This window comes from Centruroides sculpturatus, unplaced genomic scaffold (assembly GCF_000671375.1).
Source record: "Centruroides sculpturatus isolate CEXI.00-Female unplaced genomic scaffold, Cexi_2.0 scaffold256, whole genome shotgun sequence".
Taxonomy (NCBI): domain Eukaryota; kingdom Metazoa; phylum Arthropoda; class Arachnida; order Scorpiones; family Buthidae; genus Centruroides; species Centruroides sculpturatus.
In genome coordinates, this window is record NW_019384583.1 from 165,201 (window position 1) to 182,349 (window position 17,149).

The 17,149-nt window shown below is 32.5% G+C and overlaps 1 protein-coding gene and 2 long non-coding RNA genes across 4 annotated transcripts in view; all 3 read right to left on the reverse strand.

The window, feature by feature from the left end:
- Positions 1-17,149, reverse strand: part of LOC111624512 — a 215,903-nt gene that overhangs the window by 121,304 nt on the left and 77,450 nt on the right. The gene's annotated exons all lie outside the window — the stretch shown is intronic.
- LOC111624513 lies at positions 1,922-3,447 on the reverse strand. Its single transcript, XR_002756584.1, has 2 exons — positions 2,451-3,447; positions 1,922-2,351 (listed from the first exon to the last, which is right to left on the reverse strand). It is a non-coding gene; the product is annotated as an uncharacterized LOC111624513 (long non-coding RNA).
- Positions 9,466-11,831, reverse strand: LOC111624517. Its single transcript, XR_002756588.1, has 2 exons — positions 9,995-11,831; positions 9,466-9,895 (listed from the first exon to the last, which is right to left on the reverse strand). It is a non-coding gene; the product is annotated as an uncharacterized LOC111624517 (long non-coding RNA).

A 17,149-nucleotide genomic window follows, 5' to 3' on the forward strand; every position in this document is an offset into this window, starting at 1 on the left:
CGGAAATCTTTTCATTTTCTTTTAGTATTCGCAAGTTTGAAAAATATTTAAAACTGGATCGTGCCAGTGAAGATTTAAATAGCTCCATTTTTACTTGAAAGGCCATAATGATTGTTCAAGCTTGAATAATTGTAACATTTTTTCCTTGCAAACACTTCTGTACTATCGATATATTTTATATGTATCTTCGATATATTACAATATTTTCTCTGTAAAGGACAAAATATCTACATTTAGATATAAAATACTTAAGAGTGACAACCCTACTAGAGTGTAACAGTGCAACATATGTCTGTGTATGAAGAACTACCAGAATTCATAACATGTTTGTAACACTAGTACAGTTGCCAGATGCGTGAAAACAGAGTAACACATGCTTAAAGCAGAGTAGGCTAAGGCAAAACTCAACTTATAACTAGGGTAGTCAGTAATGTTGTTGATCATATCTGTATTTCAAATTTTTATTGGAATATTCTATTTTTTTCCTAGACAGTTTAATTGATCCTCTTTGGTATTAATCGACCCCCTTTCGACCCTCGTGTATTAATCGACCCTGGAGAACTGTTATCGACCCCAAGGGGTCGATATCGACCACTTTGGGGACCCCTAAGTTAGATAGATGACCAGCATGACTCTATTGCTAACAGGAAAAGGGGCAAGACAATACTAATTTGAGATGGAGAACATATATTTTAAATCAAATAAATTAAAAATATGATTAAAAATTGCAGCTCAGCATTGTGACAATGTCATAATAAAATAATTGCTCGTATTTTGTTCTGGAATGACGATGAGTTTTACAGAATGTTGAGTTATCGAGAGTTGAGTTTCTGGAACTCTATAATCTACATTCAAATTACAATAGAGTTTATCATAATAATTATATTTGATTATACTTTTGTTGATGTCATCTTCACACTTCTAATGAAAACTAAATTTACAAATAATTGGTAAAAAATGTATTGCACAACTTTGTTGGAAGACTATAAAGCAGTTTATTATTGTATACATTTATTATTATTAGCATTTAAAAAAATTGTTAATTATTTAGATAAAACAATTATAAATATTTAAAAAAAAACATTTAAACAAGCAATATACATTTAAAATTTGCTAATTACACTGTTCAATAGAGACATGATTAACTAATCTTATGTAATTTTCAGATGAACAAAAAAAAAGACATTGAAAAATGAGAGAATGGTTCTTGTATGGAAGTTAAGGAAAAACTAAAGAACATAAAGTTTAATAACATTTTCTTTTATTAGAAATAAATGCACTTACATGCTTCAAACACAATGTCTTTTTGTTTGTCTTTTGTATTTCCTTCTGGGGCCTCTCTTCTGATCATCCAGCAGTAATCTGCCAATATTGCAAGGCACATTTATCTTTGTAATGCTTCTCAATGACTGATAGTCTGATGAAAATGCTCCCCGTGTTCATCACTGAGTACACTGTAGTTAATGGGAAAGACATCTAAATGGGAATAGAAGATATATAGTTTCAGGAACATTCTGCAGCCAATTTTCTCACAGGACATTAGAAGTTCATCCACAAGTTGATGAAAGCTTTCAGCTCTGACATTTCCTAACAAAGTAGCTGATACAATTTTGAAAGCATTCCAAGCATCTCTTTCACTGTCCTTCAACCAACTCTCAAATTCCTCATCCTCTTGAAGTTTTCTGATCTGGGAATCAATATTCCCTCCTTGATTTTCTCTGTGGTGATCCTCAAAAATTGCTGACACAAATAGGTAAATGCATCACCATTCCTATTGTGAGCCTTTACAAACTGTTTCATGAGTCCAAATTTAATATGTAGTGGTAGAATGCTGACTTTATCCAGATTGACAAGCAGCTGATATACCAGGCCAGAAGAATGTAGTGTAAGTGATAATTGATGAGGCCAATCCTTGTCATGATTTAATTTGTCACAACTATCCCATTCAGACAGAGCAACAAAATTTTCTGTATCCCTGCTGTAGTTCCATTAATATAGCAATAACTTTAAAATCCAATGCACATCACTCCTGATTCTTGTTCTGAAGTCTAAGGTTTCCATAACTGTATAGATTTCTTTAGTTTGGGTAACATATGCCAGTGGAACAGAAGGCAGCGTGTTGTTGTGTAAAAGCACCAACTTCAAACTGAATCTATAAACAAATGCCATTTATTGCAAGTGTACATGATGCCCAAAGCTGCTGTAACATCATTGACAATGTTACAGAAATTGAGATCACCTTCTTTAGAATAGAACTGCAAAAAACATTGTGTTGGCAGCAAAAGAAGTAACTTTTCACATTTTCTGCAAGGCAATTCCATTGTTTCAACCTGGAAGCCAAGCCATTAGTTCTGCAAATATAAACATTGATTAACAAATTTTTAAATTAATGTCAAACAATTGATAGATTATATCAGGCTATATTAATGCTACTATTATTAATTATTTACAAGTCAGCATTGTGAGTAACCAGTATGGTTATATTTAAATTAATAGTTCTGGAATTGAAGATCAGCTGGAACATAACTAGCAACGTGTCTGCAAGGCAAGCACAAGTTGTGGGTTCAAGCCCTGCTTCAGGTTTATTCTTTTCTTCTAGCTTTTTTTCTAGAACTTGATAAATTTAATAATTAATTTAAAAAGAAATAACACTTAACTCCTACCTCTAGGCCAAATTACTTGATATTTAATTATTAATATTAACAACAGCATTAATATAGTTTCATATAATCTGGCAACCATTTGGCATGAATAGTTCTGCTTTATTCTTGGGTAATTCCAGATCCCTGATAAGATTATTCAGTTCTTCCTGTGTTATTCTGTGTTGCATCTCAAAAATTCAACACAAATTCAGTCAAATAATGATGATCTGCCAATTCATTCATGTCTGGTTCATCTACATCACTCACTATTGTGTACTTGGAAGGTTCTGAAATGGGTATTTCCTCACTATGTAGTTTAGGCAGTATTGTAGAAGGCATATCAGGATAGCTAATGGTTATCTTCTTCTTAGTCATTCATACTTTGGCATGGTTAATGCAGAAGTAGAACCTGTAACACAATTGATTCTTTTCATACAATTGGAACTACAAATGGCATGGCAAGTTCCTTCCTATGTAGCCAGAAATACATATCCATTAAACAGAACTAAATTCAGTAATGCAGAATGCTAAGTAAGAAATGTAATTGGCTAGGAGGACAGAGCTAAGAAGTATTCTGAATATCCTCGAACAGTGTGCTGAGTTAGCAAGTTAAGACTTATTGTGTGCAGAAATGGTGAATGATAATCATCATAATTTTATCATAAAATAAATTATCATAATTACAATAATTTTATGACTATTATAAAAGTATATTTAGTCCAGCAGGAGCTTCCATCTTGCTAATCATATGACTAGTGTTACCACCCGTCCGGTTTTCACCCGGACAGTCCAGGAATCGACTCACTGTCCGGGTGAACATTCAATTTTGTCCAGGAATATAGTGCGCAACCTGTCAACCTTTTTTTTCCTTTTTTCTTTTTTTTTTGTTTTTGCTCGTACGATTTGTATTCGTACACATCTCCAATATCCAATAGAGCTAAGTCATCTGTAGTTGTTTTTTCTTAATTTAGTTACTTACGTTACTCCTACCCAAGTCTCCCTAGTCCCTAACTGTAATTGATTCAGAACCAGCATACACTGCACGTTATTCTTCGCATTGCAAAATGACATTGCGCATGCATCAGGAAATTCTGTTCAAACAAACCTCACCTGCTGTCCGGGTCAGCGATTTTGAAAAGGTGGCAACACTACATATGACAAAACAAAAACAATGGCATCACTAGTAGAAGGTTAGCATAGATAAAACAAGCTGACTTAAGTAGTCAGAAATCCAGCAGTGGCAGGAGTCAAGTAGTAGTTAGAAATATGTTCAGCATTACAGCATAACTAGACTTAGAAATAATTCTGCAATACTGATCACAGCTCAGGTATTTCAACAAAACTGTATTGTCCACAGTTTGTCTTAATGATTACTGTACAACCAAAGTATAAAAAGTAGGCTTTTTGCATGATTGTTGTCATACATCATTTACTGGAGGAAAATGTAACATTGTCATAAGTGTAACAGAACTAGTTTGCATTGTTCACACACTTATGCAGCATATTTCCAATACATTAAATGTAGAATAACACAAATGAAGGTTTTCTTAATACACAACACAAATACAAAGAAGTAAAAAATAACTCAGTAACTGAATCCTAGCATAATCCAACTTGCTTTTCAATCTGCTCATGCATCCTATCCCCTTCCAAAGCACAGACACAGCTCATCAGCAGCTGCCTCCACATTTACCCAGTCACACAGACTAGTCCAATTTCAAAAAAGTAGGAATGAAGTTGTAGTTCACGAATAAACACTTTATATTAAAACTTGCATGTCAGACATAATATCAACAAGAACAAAAAGTTCAGTGTCAATCATTATTAGGTTGTAATCCAAGATGTCAGGAGATTTATGAACTGTAATAGTATATGCAGACGTAAAATAATAAATAAATTATAACAAATATGGGAAAAGAAATAGTTTTCATTTTTCAGCCTTTTTCAACTTTTCCCCTAACTTCCAAACAAAAACCAATCCTACATTTTCAATGTCGTTTTCATGTTTAGCACCATAAAATCATGTAAAATTACTTATGTCTCAAATTACAAATAACATGCTTTTTGTAGCAGTATTAGTAAACTACTTTCCAGGCTTATATTAAAATTAGTGGAATCCCATTTATACAGCTCAAAAAGAACCAGGCCTGAATCAGATAATTTGGAAAATTTGTTAATGACATAAATAACACAATTTATATACATTTTATTTTATATTTCTAATTTCTTCTCCATCATAACAACCACTTTCTTTTAGATGCCATTTTCATGTGTTTACTTCACAAAAGAGTGAAAGTGACTGAAACTCAGCAAAACAATAGTAGCTGTAAGTGTTGAGTAAATAAAAACTTGCAAGATTATCATATCACTCTGAGTATTGACCCTTCTCCACCAAATGGTACTAGAGTACAAAGAGAATGTATCTTAATCATAGCTAGTTGGGCACTCAGTAGTCACTGAGTTGTATGCTCAGGCTTTGGAAGTACAGTTGACCCCCCTATAACACGGGAGATACGTTCCAGNTAAAATATAATTGGGGTTCCATAATACCACCTTCTCCTCTATTATAAAATGTCACTAACAAAAAAAGCAACATTTAGTTGAAATAGTGACCAGTTTCAACCCTGCAATTATTGTAAATTGCGAGTATTGCTGAAATGTAGATGGATTCTACATACCATTTACTTTGAATGTTGTAAACAGACCTCCTATACAACCTCATTTCCAAAGAAAACTGACTGCTAGCTACAGTTGCCAACTGCTTTTCAGTGAATCTCACAAGATGACACTTAAAAATAAGCTATTTATGATTGGAAATGCTAGATTTTTTTCATAAAACAATTAAAAGCCACATAATTCAAATTTTGTACTTTCTTAAAACACATGTAAGCTTAGATCATTGTGAGTATCATGAAACACAACATGTGGACATTCAAATTGCTTGTTGTTTCCTTTACCATTATATAATGCATTATACACTCTACAATAATAATTTTGTTTTTCCTTTTCTAGGTTTAATACCAAATTCCCTGAAATTTCCAAGACTTCCTTGATCTGATAAATTCCGACATTTCCAGGTCCATTGACACCCTGAAAATCCTTAACTGTAAAGAAACAATATTCCTCACAATTACAATCACAAAATCCTTACAATAATTTAAATCCAAATTTTCTTATAAAAGTTGAATGAAGTGTGTTTGTAAGAAAGGCACACATCAAATGCTTCAGACAAAAATTTCAGGCATAAAAAAAAAAATGCTTATGAATTTCAGTACCTGCATTTGACAAGAAATTATCATATTTTTTAACCTTCCTATTGAGATAATTTTATCAAACAAAATTCACATTTATAACTCAAAAATTCATAACTGGAAAATTTAGTCAGTAAATAATAAATTTACTGTTTATTCTTTTTGCCTTTGAGAACACACGATAAATTTTTTTCTTATTATGTCATGAATTAATCCTAAATTCTTTTATCTAAAATTTCTATATGTATCAAGATCTCTTATTTCTTTGTATGATCTTAAAAATGTATTTTATTTCTATCAATAATTCAATTAACAATTTTTTATTGACTTAAAACATAAAACAGCATGATTATTATTAGTTGTTCCTAAAACACAAAATTTCTATTTATAATTGAATAAAATATCCAACCAGAGGTCAGCAATATCTGTGAAGTTCACAACAGACATGTATCATTCTGTGATACAGGTGTGTTTACAAGAGAGAAAATGATTGTACTTTTTAATTTTATAAAAAAATAAAGCTAGTTGGGCTGCAATTTGAAAAAATTGCAGACAAATTCCCACTGTCGTCTGTCTGTCTACTGCCTCTACCCTTTCTTAATCTCGAGAACAGAGTTACATAGATGAAAACTGAGATCAGATATGGAAGCTTAGAGGTAAGAGGTCCTGATTAATTATGAACTTCCAGTTTGACCTGAAGTCATGTTATTTCAATTCAAAAATTTCCCCCTGAAAAAAGTTAGATTAGGGTCCCCAAACTTTTTATCCCGTCGACCCCTTTATAGAATATTTGCCTTCTTATCGACCCCCAGATTAAGTATTTAACAAAAACATTAAATCACTTTTGCATTTCTAATGTTAAGCGATAAGGAGACCTGCATAACAACCCAACAAAAGAATTTATAGTTCCCATATCTTATAAAATCCACCCAATAACATTAACAGAAAAAGGAGATATTTTCCACTGATTTATAATCTTAAAAAATAATAGCAAAATTATGGATAGATGGAAATTTTCCTATAGTTCTTAAACCGTACATGTCATAATACATAAAATACATGCTTATCTTTGAAAACATAACAGAAGTTATATTGGATGAAAAAACCTCTTACTGTCATTTTGCAACTACTACTGAATGCCTTAAAAATATGTTGGCATGCCTTTTTATTAAAATAGTTGATATTAGTGGGATGGATGTGTCTGAAGAGAAGCAGCAAGATTATTGATATACGGTTGAAAATTGGTAAGTTTTAGTCGCAAATCACCACAGTTTTCCAAGTTCAATCTGTTCCTCTGTTTTGTCAAAATTGCATTTGCGTGGCTAAGCCAGCTTCTACCATGTATGAAGTTGGGAATGCAAGTAAGAAAGGTTCAGCTTCTGCTCTGAGCTTGGAATATTTAGGACAATATTGTTATTGCACCAAAATTCACTGAGGTTTTTATTTTTAAACAATGCTTTAGCTTCGAAATCTACATATATTTCACTCAGTTCATCTTCTAAGCCAGGTTTACTACCTTCATTATCTATTTTTACATCAAATGCATTAGCAAACCATTCAGGAACATGCATATTCTCCAAGTCTTTGAAACATGCTTTAAAGTCTTCTCTTAATTTATCACAATGTGTAATATATATCTCCAAATCACGGACGGAAATCTTTTCATTTTCTTTTAGTATTCGCAAGTTTGAAAAATATTTAAAACTGGATCGTGCCAGTGAAGATTTAAATAGCTCCATTTTTACTTGAAAGGCCATAATGATTGTTCAAGCTTGAATAATTGTAACATTTTTTCCTTGCAAACACTTCTGTACTATCGATATATTTTATATGTATCTTCGATATATTACAATATTTTCTCTGTAAAGGACAAAATATCTACATTTAGATATAAAATACTTAAGAGTGACAACCCTACTAGAGTGTAACAGTGCAACATATGTCTGTGTATGAAGAACTACCAGAATTCATAACATGTTTGTAACACTAGTACAGTTGCCAGATGCGTGAAAACAGAGTAACACATGCTTAAAGCAGCGTAGGCTAAGGCAAAACTCAACTTATAACTAGGGTAGTCAGTAATGTTGTTGATCATATCTGTATTTCAAATTTTTATTGGAATATTCTATTTTTTTCCTAGACAGTTTAATTGATCCTCTTTGGTATTAATCGACCCCCTTTCGACCCTCGTGTATTAATCGACCCTGGAGAACTGTTATCGACCCCAAGGGGTCGATATCGACCACTTTGGGGACCCCTAAGTTAGATAGATGACCAGCATGACTCTATTGCTAACAGGAAAAGGGGCAAGACAATACTAATTTGAGATGGAGAACATATATTTTAAATCAAATAAATTAAAAATATGATTAAAAATTGCAGCTCAGCATTGTGACAATGTCATAATAAAATAATTGCTCGTATTTTGTTCTGGAATGACGATGAGTTTTACAGAATGTTGAGTTATCGAGAGTTGAGTTTCTGGAACTCTATAATCTACATTCAAATTACAATAGAGTTTATCATAATAATTATATTTGATTATACTTTTGTTGATGTCATCTTCACACTTCTAATGAAAACTAAATTTACAAATAATTGGTAAAAAATGTATTGCACAACTTTGTTGGAAGACTATAAAGCAGTTTATTATTGTATACATTTATTATTATTAGCATTTAAAAAAATTGTTAATTATTTAGATAAAACAATTATAAATATTTAAAAAAAAACATTTAAACAAGCAATATACATTTAAAATTTGCTAATTACACTGTTCAATAGAGACATGATTAACTAATCTTATGTAATTTTCAGATGAACAAAAAAAAAGACATTGAAAAATGAGAGAATGGTTCTTGTATGGAAGTTAAGGAAAAACTAAAGAACATAAAGTTTAATAACATTTTCTTTTATTAGAAATAAATGCACTTACATGCTTCAAACACAATGTCTTTTTGTTTGTCTTTTGTATTTCCTTCTGGGGCCTCTCTTCTGATCATCCAGCAGTAATCTGCCAATATTGCAAGGCACATTTATCTTTGTAATGCTTCTCAATGACTGATAGTCTGATGAAAATGCTCCCTGTGTTCATCACTGAGTACACTGTAGTTAATGGGAAAGACATCTAAATGGGAATAGAAGATATATAGTTTCAGGAACATTCTGCAGCCAATTTTCTCACAGGACATTAGAAGTTCATCCACAAGTTGATGAAAGCTTTCAGCTCTGACATTTCCTAACAAAGTAGCTGATACAATTTTGAAAGCATTCCAAGCATCTCTTTCACTGTCCTTCAACCAACTCTCAAATTCCTCATCCTCTTGAAGTTTTCTGATCTGGGAATCAATATTCCCTCCTTGATTTTCTCTGTGGTGATCCTCAAAAATTGCTGACACAAATAGGTAAATGCATCACCATTCCTATTGTGAGCCTTTACAAACTGTTTCATGAGTCCAAATTTAATATGTAGTGGTAGAATGCTGACTTTATCCAGATTGACAAGCAGCTGATATACCAGGCCAGAAGAATGTAGTGTAAGTGATAATTGATGAGGCCAATCCTTGTCATGATTTAATTTGTCACAACTATCCCATTCAGACAGAGCAACAAAATTTTCTGTATCCCTGCTGTAGTTCCATTAATATAGCAATAACTTTAAAATCCAATGCACATCACTCCTGATTCTTGTTCTGAAGTCTAAGGTTTCCATAACTGTATAGATTTCTTTAGTTTGGGTAACATATGCCAGTGGAACAGAAGGCAGCGTGTTGTTGTGTAAAAGCACCAACTTCAAACTGAATCTATAAACAAATGCCATTTATTGCAAGTGTACATGATGCCCAAAGCTGCTGTAACATCATTGACAATGTTACAGAAATTGAGATCACCTTCTTTAGAATAGAACTGCAAAAAACATTGTGTTGGCAGCAAAAGAAGTAACTTTTCACATTTTCTGCAAGGCAATTCCATTGTTTCAACCTGGAAGCCAAGCCATTAGTTCTGCAAATATAAACATTGATTAACAAATTTTTAAATTAATGTCAAACAATTGATAGATTATATCAGGCTATATTAATGCTACTATTATTAATTATTTACAAGTCAGCATTGTGAGTAACCAGTATGGTTATATTTAAATTAATAGTTCTGGAATTGAAGATCAGCTGGAACATAACTAGCAACGTGTCTGCAAGGCAAGCACAAGTTGTGGGTTCAAGCCCTGCTTCAGGTTTATTCTTTTCTTCTAGCTTTTTTTCTAGAACTTGATAAATTTAATAATTAATTTAAAAAGAAATAACACTTAACTCCTACCTCTAGGCCAAATTACTTGATATTTAATTATTAATATTAACAACAGCATTAATATAGTTTCATATAATCTGGCAACCATTTGGCATGAATAGTTCTGCTTTATTCTTGGGTAATTCCAGATCCCTGATAAGATTATTCAGTTCTTCCTGTGTTATTCTGTGTTGCATCTCAAAAATTCAACACAAATTCGGTCAAATAATGATGATCTGCCAATTCATTCATGTCTGGTTCATCTACATCACTCACTATTGTGTACTTGGAAGGTTCTGAAATGGGTATTTCCTCACTATGTAGTTTAGGCAGTATTGTAGAAGGCATATCAGGATAGCTAATGGTTATCTTCTTCTTAGTCATTCATACTTTGGCATGGTTAATGCAGAAGTAGAACCTGTAACACAATTGATTCTTTTCATACAATTGGAACTACAAATGGCATGGCAAGTTCCTTCCTATGTAGCCAGAAATACATATCCATTAAACAGAACTAAATTCAGTAATGCAGAATGCTAAGTAAGAAATGTAATTGGCTAGGAGGACAGAGCTAAGAAGTATTCTGAATATCCTCGAACAGTGTGCTGAGTTAGCAAGTTAAGACTTATTGTGTGCAGAAATGGTGAATGATAATCATCATAATTTTATCATAAAATAAATTATCATAATTACAATAATTTTATGACTATTATAAAAGTATATTTAGTCCAGCAGGAGCTTCCATCTTGCTAATCATATGACTAGTGTTACCACCCGTCCGGTTTTCACCCGGACAGTCCAGGAATCGACTCACTGTCCGGGTGAACATTCAATTTTGTCCAGGAATATAGTGCGCAACCTGTCAACCTTTTTTTTTCTTTTTTCTTTTTTTTTTGTTTTTGCTCGTACGATTTGTATTCGTACACATCTCCAATATCCAATAGAGCTAAGTCATCTGTAGTTGTTTTTTCTTAATTTAGTTACTTACGTTACTCCTACCCAAGTCTCCCTAGTCCCTAACTGTAATTGATTCAGAACCAGCATACACTGCACGTTATTCTTCGCATTGCAAAATGACATTGCGCATGCATCAGGAAATTCTGTTCAAACAAACCTCACCTGCTGTCCGGGTCAGCGATTTTGAAAAGGTGGCAACACTACATATGACAAAACAAAAACAATGGCATCACTAGTAGAAGGTTAGCATAGATAAAACAAGCTGACTTAAGTAGTCAGAAATCCAGCAGTGGCAGGAGTCAAGTAGTAGTTAGAAATATGTTCAGCATTACAGCATAACTAGACTTAGAAATAATTCTGCAATACTGATCACAGCTCAGGTATTTCAACAAAACTGTATTGTCCACAGTTTGTCTTAATGATTACTGTACAACCAAAGTATAAAAAGTAGGCTTTTTGCATGATTGTTGTCATACATCATTTACTGGAGGAAAATGTAACATTGTCATAAGTGTAACAGAACTAGTTTGCATTGTTCACACACTTATGCAGCATATTTCCAATACATTAAATGTAGAATAACACAAATGAAGGTTTTCTTAATACACAACACAAATACAAAGAAGTAAAAAATAACTCAGTAACTGAATCCTAGCATAATCCAACTTGCTTTTCAATCTGCTCATGCATCCTATCCCCTTCCAAAGCACAGACACAGCTCATCAGCAGCTGCCTCCACATTTACCCAGTCACACAGACTAGTCCAATTTCAAAAAAGTAGGAATGAAGTTATAGTTCACGAATAAACACTTTATATTAAAACTTGCATGTCAGACATAATATCAACAAGAACAAAAAGTTCAGTGTCAATCATTATTAGGTTGTAATCCAAGATGTCAGGAGATTTATGAACTGTAATAGTATATGCAGACGTAAAATAATAAATAAATTATAACAAATATGGGAAAAGAAATAGTTTTCATTTTTCAGCCTTTTTCAACTTTTCCCCTAACTTCCAAACAAAAACCAATCCTACATTTTCAATGTCGTTTTCATGTTTAGCACCATAAAATCATGTAAAATTACTTATGTCTCAAATTACAAATAACATGCTTTTTGTAGCAGTATTAGTAAACTACTTTCCAGGCTTATATTAAAATTAGTGGAATCCCATTTATACAGCTCAAAAAGAACCAGGCCTGAATCAGATAATTTGGAAAATTTGTTAATGACATAAATAACACAATTTATATACATTTTATTTTATATTTCTAATTTCTTCTCCATCATAACAACCACTTTCTTTTAGATGCCATTTTCATGTGTTTACTTCACAAAAGAGTGAAAGTGACTGAAACTCAGCAAAACAATAGTAGCTGTAAGTGTTGAGTAAATAAAAACTTGCAAGATTATCATATCACTCTGAGTATTGACCCTTCTCCACCAAATGGTACTAGAGTACAAAGAGAATGTATCTTAATCATAGCTAGTTGGGCACTCAGTAGTCACTGAGTTGTATGCTCAGGCTTTGGAAGTACAGTTGACCCCCCTATAACACGGGAGATACGTTCCAGTTTTTATGAATCCATTTTCTACGAGTCCAGCCAATCACAGCCCGGCACATATGCAGTTTACAGACTACGGCTGTTTGAAAGGTTTCTTCCATAAAATTAATCGATTCTAGACTAATTCAACTCATCATTTCCAAAATACGTATAATTTTTTGGGAATAATCCATATAAACTCTGCTATAAACAAAAAATTGTAGGATTACTTACAGAGTGTGCACCATTCGACTACGCCATTGCTTAAGCTTGTTTTCGTCGTGGAGCTTGTCATCGAATGGCGTTTACATGCTTCCTGATAAATTATTTTTTGGTGAAAAATTTTGGAGACATCATTAATATAAATATAATTTTTATGGACGTTAAATAATAAATGGTTTTTAGTAGGTCCACTGCTCATTTAAACTCAACGGTTTGTACAATATCCAATGTTCAATAATACAATAATACAATGTTCCAATCAATATGATTAGCCCTTCTACAGAAGTCATCCATTAGAGGACACTTAAGTACATAGTGCCTCACATCACCACATGAACACCCACAGCAGCAGCAACTATCTCCTTGTCCAAATTTGGACTTGAAATGGGAAACTTCCTGTGTCCCACAAGGACTTGGATCAGTGTCCAATTACAATTGATCGGAGTTCGACCAACTTCAGGCACGAAGGCATAGATTGACCTACCTACCATACTGAGGTTCCAACACTCTTGCCAGTATGTCATGGATCGTTGCAGTAAAATATCTTATGTAACTTGCCAGAGGTTCTATCTTCTCTGTTACAAATAAGCCCTTGGTCACTGCCTTGGCCAAGTGATCGATATGCTTGTTGCCCAGGATCCCAATGTGGCTTCAGACCCACCTTAGGTCAAATTGTTGTGCATGCCTCACCCTCAGTACCCTACCTCTGATCTCCAGTACCAATCGGTCACTCAAGGCCTGAAGCGATGACTGACTGTCAGAATATATCTTGACCAGCTTGGGACCTGGATGGTGTAGGATCCACTGGGATGCTCCTGTAAGAGCTATAAGTTTGGCCTGAAACGCAGATTCAGTCTGACTGACGAACTGTATGCTAGAACTCCGTCATTATAGACACAGTACACAGCACATACTTGGCTGTCATCTTTTGAACCATTGATGTAGATCTAAACACCGCTTAGTGTCAGTTCACCAACATCCTAGTCAATTCCAACCCTTTGGCTTGGGTGGATGCCACATATGTCTGATTGACATGAGCTTTTTGGCTGGGAACATCTGATTACAGTGTTTTGCTTCTTTTCCTTCAATTGTTGTTCTGTAGAAGGTTGTCTCCTAGCTGATCACCAGGGGCAAAAGTAGCAGTCCAGCCAAAACCAGAGCTACATCTGTGGACACAGTTCTGTACATTCTAGTGACCCATAGGGTGGCAGGCCTCTAAATACTTAGCAGCATCCTGCTCTGCTTTGTGTTGGTGGAGTCTTTCACCAAATACCACAGGCATAGCAGATCATGCACTCCATAGCCATTTTGTAGATGGTATAGATTGCTTCACTGCTTAAGCCATAGTAGTCCTGTCTAGCCAGTCTCAATAGTGCCACTATCACAAGGTTTGTTCTGTCTCAAACATTCCTCAGACTTGCAAGGTTATGAACAAAAAAAAACTTAAAGATAAATGGGGTTCCACTATATTAGTTTAGAGTTCTCTGAGTATGCTGACTAGGTTAATAATAAAAGCAAACTAGTTGCATTGCTCTGGCTTTTGAGGGGTGGGGATTGCTGAAATTGAGTTGGGAAAGAAAGATAAAAACACAGTTTTAGAAACTAAAATGTACATTTATTGACCTCAGTATTTACAATAAAACTGCAAAACCTAAAAAGTTGCTCAAGCTAAAGTTAACAGGAAATGAGATCATAACTTGTTTGTGTCATGGACTTAACATTGTACTTTTTCCACTTCACCACGCCTGAACCATTGTACCTTTCTCAAATTGCTCTTCAGTGGTATCATCTACAAAATAAGGATCTACAGGATCTTTAATTTGATACTGTCCACCAGCAGCCAAATGAATAAAACTACTGAACACTAATAGTTGTTTGTGGGTTTTAAACTTCACCAATGGGCTGCCCATGAGAAGTTTTCTGGGTTTTCTTCACATTTGTAAAACTTAAATAGAGGAGAGTTTCCTTAAAAAGTCCTTCCAAGAGGCATCACTTCAGTAGATCGCCCATGTGTCATAAACAAATAAACCAAACTAATTTGAAACCTAAACTGTATTTTTAGCCCCCAGCCATTTACTCAAACTAAGTCAAAAAACTAAAACACTCTTTCAATTAATATACAGATTATAATGCTAATATTTGTGTCTTTTTTTAAAAAACATTTTAAAACATTCCAAAAATATCTTAAAAATTACATTAATTGCTAACGTTTTTGGCTGTATTTAACCTACCTTCTTCAGAATAAACTTACAAAATAATGATGGTTATGTTTGAATACAAAATTTAAAACTTTCCAAAATATACAATTTAAATGTTAATATTGAACCTTATAAGTTACAAAAATACAATATATTAACTCAAAAAAATACAAATAACTAAACAAAAATATAAATATATGCGCAATATAAAATATACAGGAATAATACAATACTAATAATCCGTAACAAATAAATAAAAACAATAATAATAAAATAGTAAAAAACATTAAAAATTTAAATACTTTTGGAGTGTTTTACTATTCTGCACTGTATTTCTCAATAGTTAAAACATTTTGTTAATTATAATAAAAAATAACAGCATCAAGTGAGGAATTCTAAAGAATAAAATATCTATGTTAAACTTTGATGTTTTCAGATTTGTTATGAAGTGAGTAATGCTTAAATGTTAAATATGCTTGAGTAAAGGGAATATCCATAACTACAAAAGCCTATTTGATGTCCATAATAAAACACTTAACTGCAAAAAGGTATCTAAGTATGCATAGATACCTTATTCCAATAGAACTCCCCAGTTATGATCATTTTATTATATTTTTAATTTTTTTAGTTTTAAATGATCACTAAAGTAAATTGTATACATCATTTTAATAATTATAAAAATAGCAAATATTTTTTAGTATGAAAATATTGATCTATTTCACTTGTTAGATTTGTTAACTAAGAAAAGTGATATATTGGCTAGACAAGTCTCCTTTTCTATCAATATACAAAACCTACATTTAAATCTAGTTTTTCAAAATTAGTAATTTGTTAGTTTCACTTAATTACAAATTTTATAAAAATTAATATCTAAATTATTTTCTAAACATGATTTGTAAATAAAAAGGTTTTATGTTATTTCAAAAAGTATTTCAAATTTTTGTGATGTTTAAGACATTCATTTTGTAAGATAACACAGTTTATCTTAAAAAATCAAGCTATAATTATCTTTCATCATTGCACTTATTCTTTTTTTATTAATACTATACAAACTGCATTTCATACTAATTTATTTAGACATAACCATATCAGTCATTCATGGCACCAATTGGGACAACTTAGGACTCAGTGCCCACATTCCTCCATGGCTCTCAGCCAGCTTATACTTTAATCCAAACATGGCATGTTTGGATTAACCATGCCACTTACCATGCCCTATATATTTATAATAAATATAATAAACCCAATAATTATTTCAAATATCAAACAAACAGCTGAATTATTTAATCAGGCTAAATAATTACTAAATAATTTGGCACAAAGTAGGCAGGTTAGGCTGCCATCTCTTATTAAATTTAATAATTATAAATAAATAAATATTTAAAGTAATTATTGGGTTAGTTATACTTATTATTAATATACATTTACACATATATATATATATATATATATATATCTCATGATGGGATTAAGGTGTAAGCTGGCTAAGAGATGTGGGCACTAAGTTACTCCCAGTATTGAGTGACCGATAGAGTTATACCTAAATAATTCTTAATTAGCTTGTAAGCAAAGATCTGGTAGAGATCTGGGTAGCATAACTGGCAATGCATCTGCACAGTAAGGAGCTTGAGTCCTGCTCAAAGCTGATTTTTCCTTATGGGTTGCATTGATAACTTTTAATTTGTATGAAGAATATGTTCTTTATCATGCAACTCATTAGTCATCATATGATAAACAAAATCTTTCAGTGCAAATGAATTTTTTAAGCTTCACATTTACAGTCAACATAAAAATTATGGCACATCACAGATTACAATTAATACTATTGATTTTATCAATATTCATATATTATCCAATATTTAAAACAAGATTTACTTGTACAACTTTTATTACAAATTTTACTTTGGATGTCATTATTTCAGATTATGATTTATTTACAGTAATTTATAAGATATATTTATTCATTTCTTTCTATTTATTTAGATTATTTATCTGTATATAATTTATATAGCAAAAGATATCATTGTAATATCGTTTAATATACTGTGTCA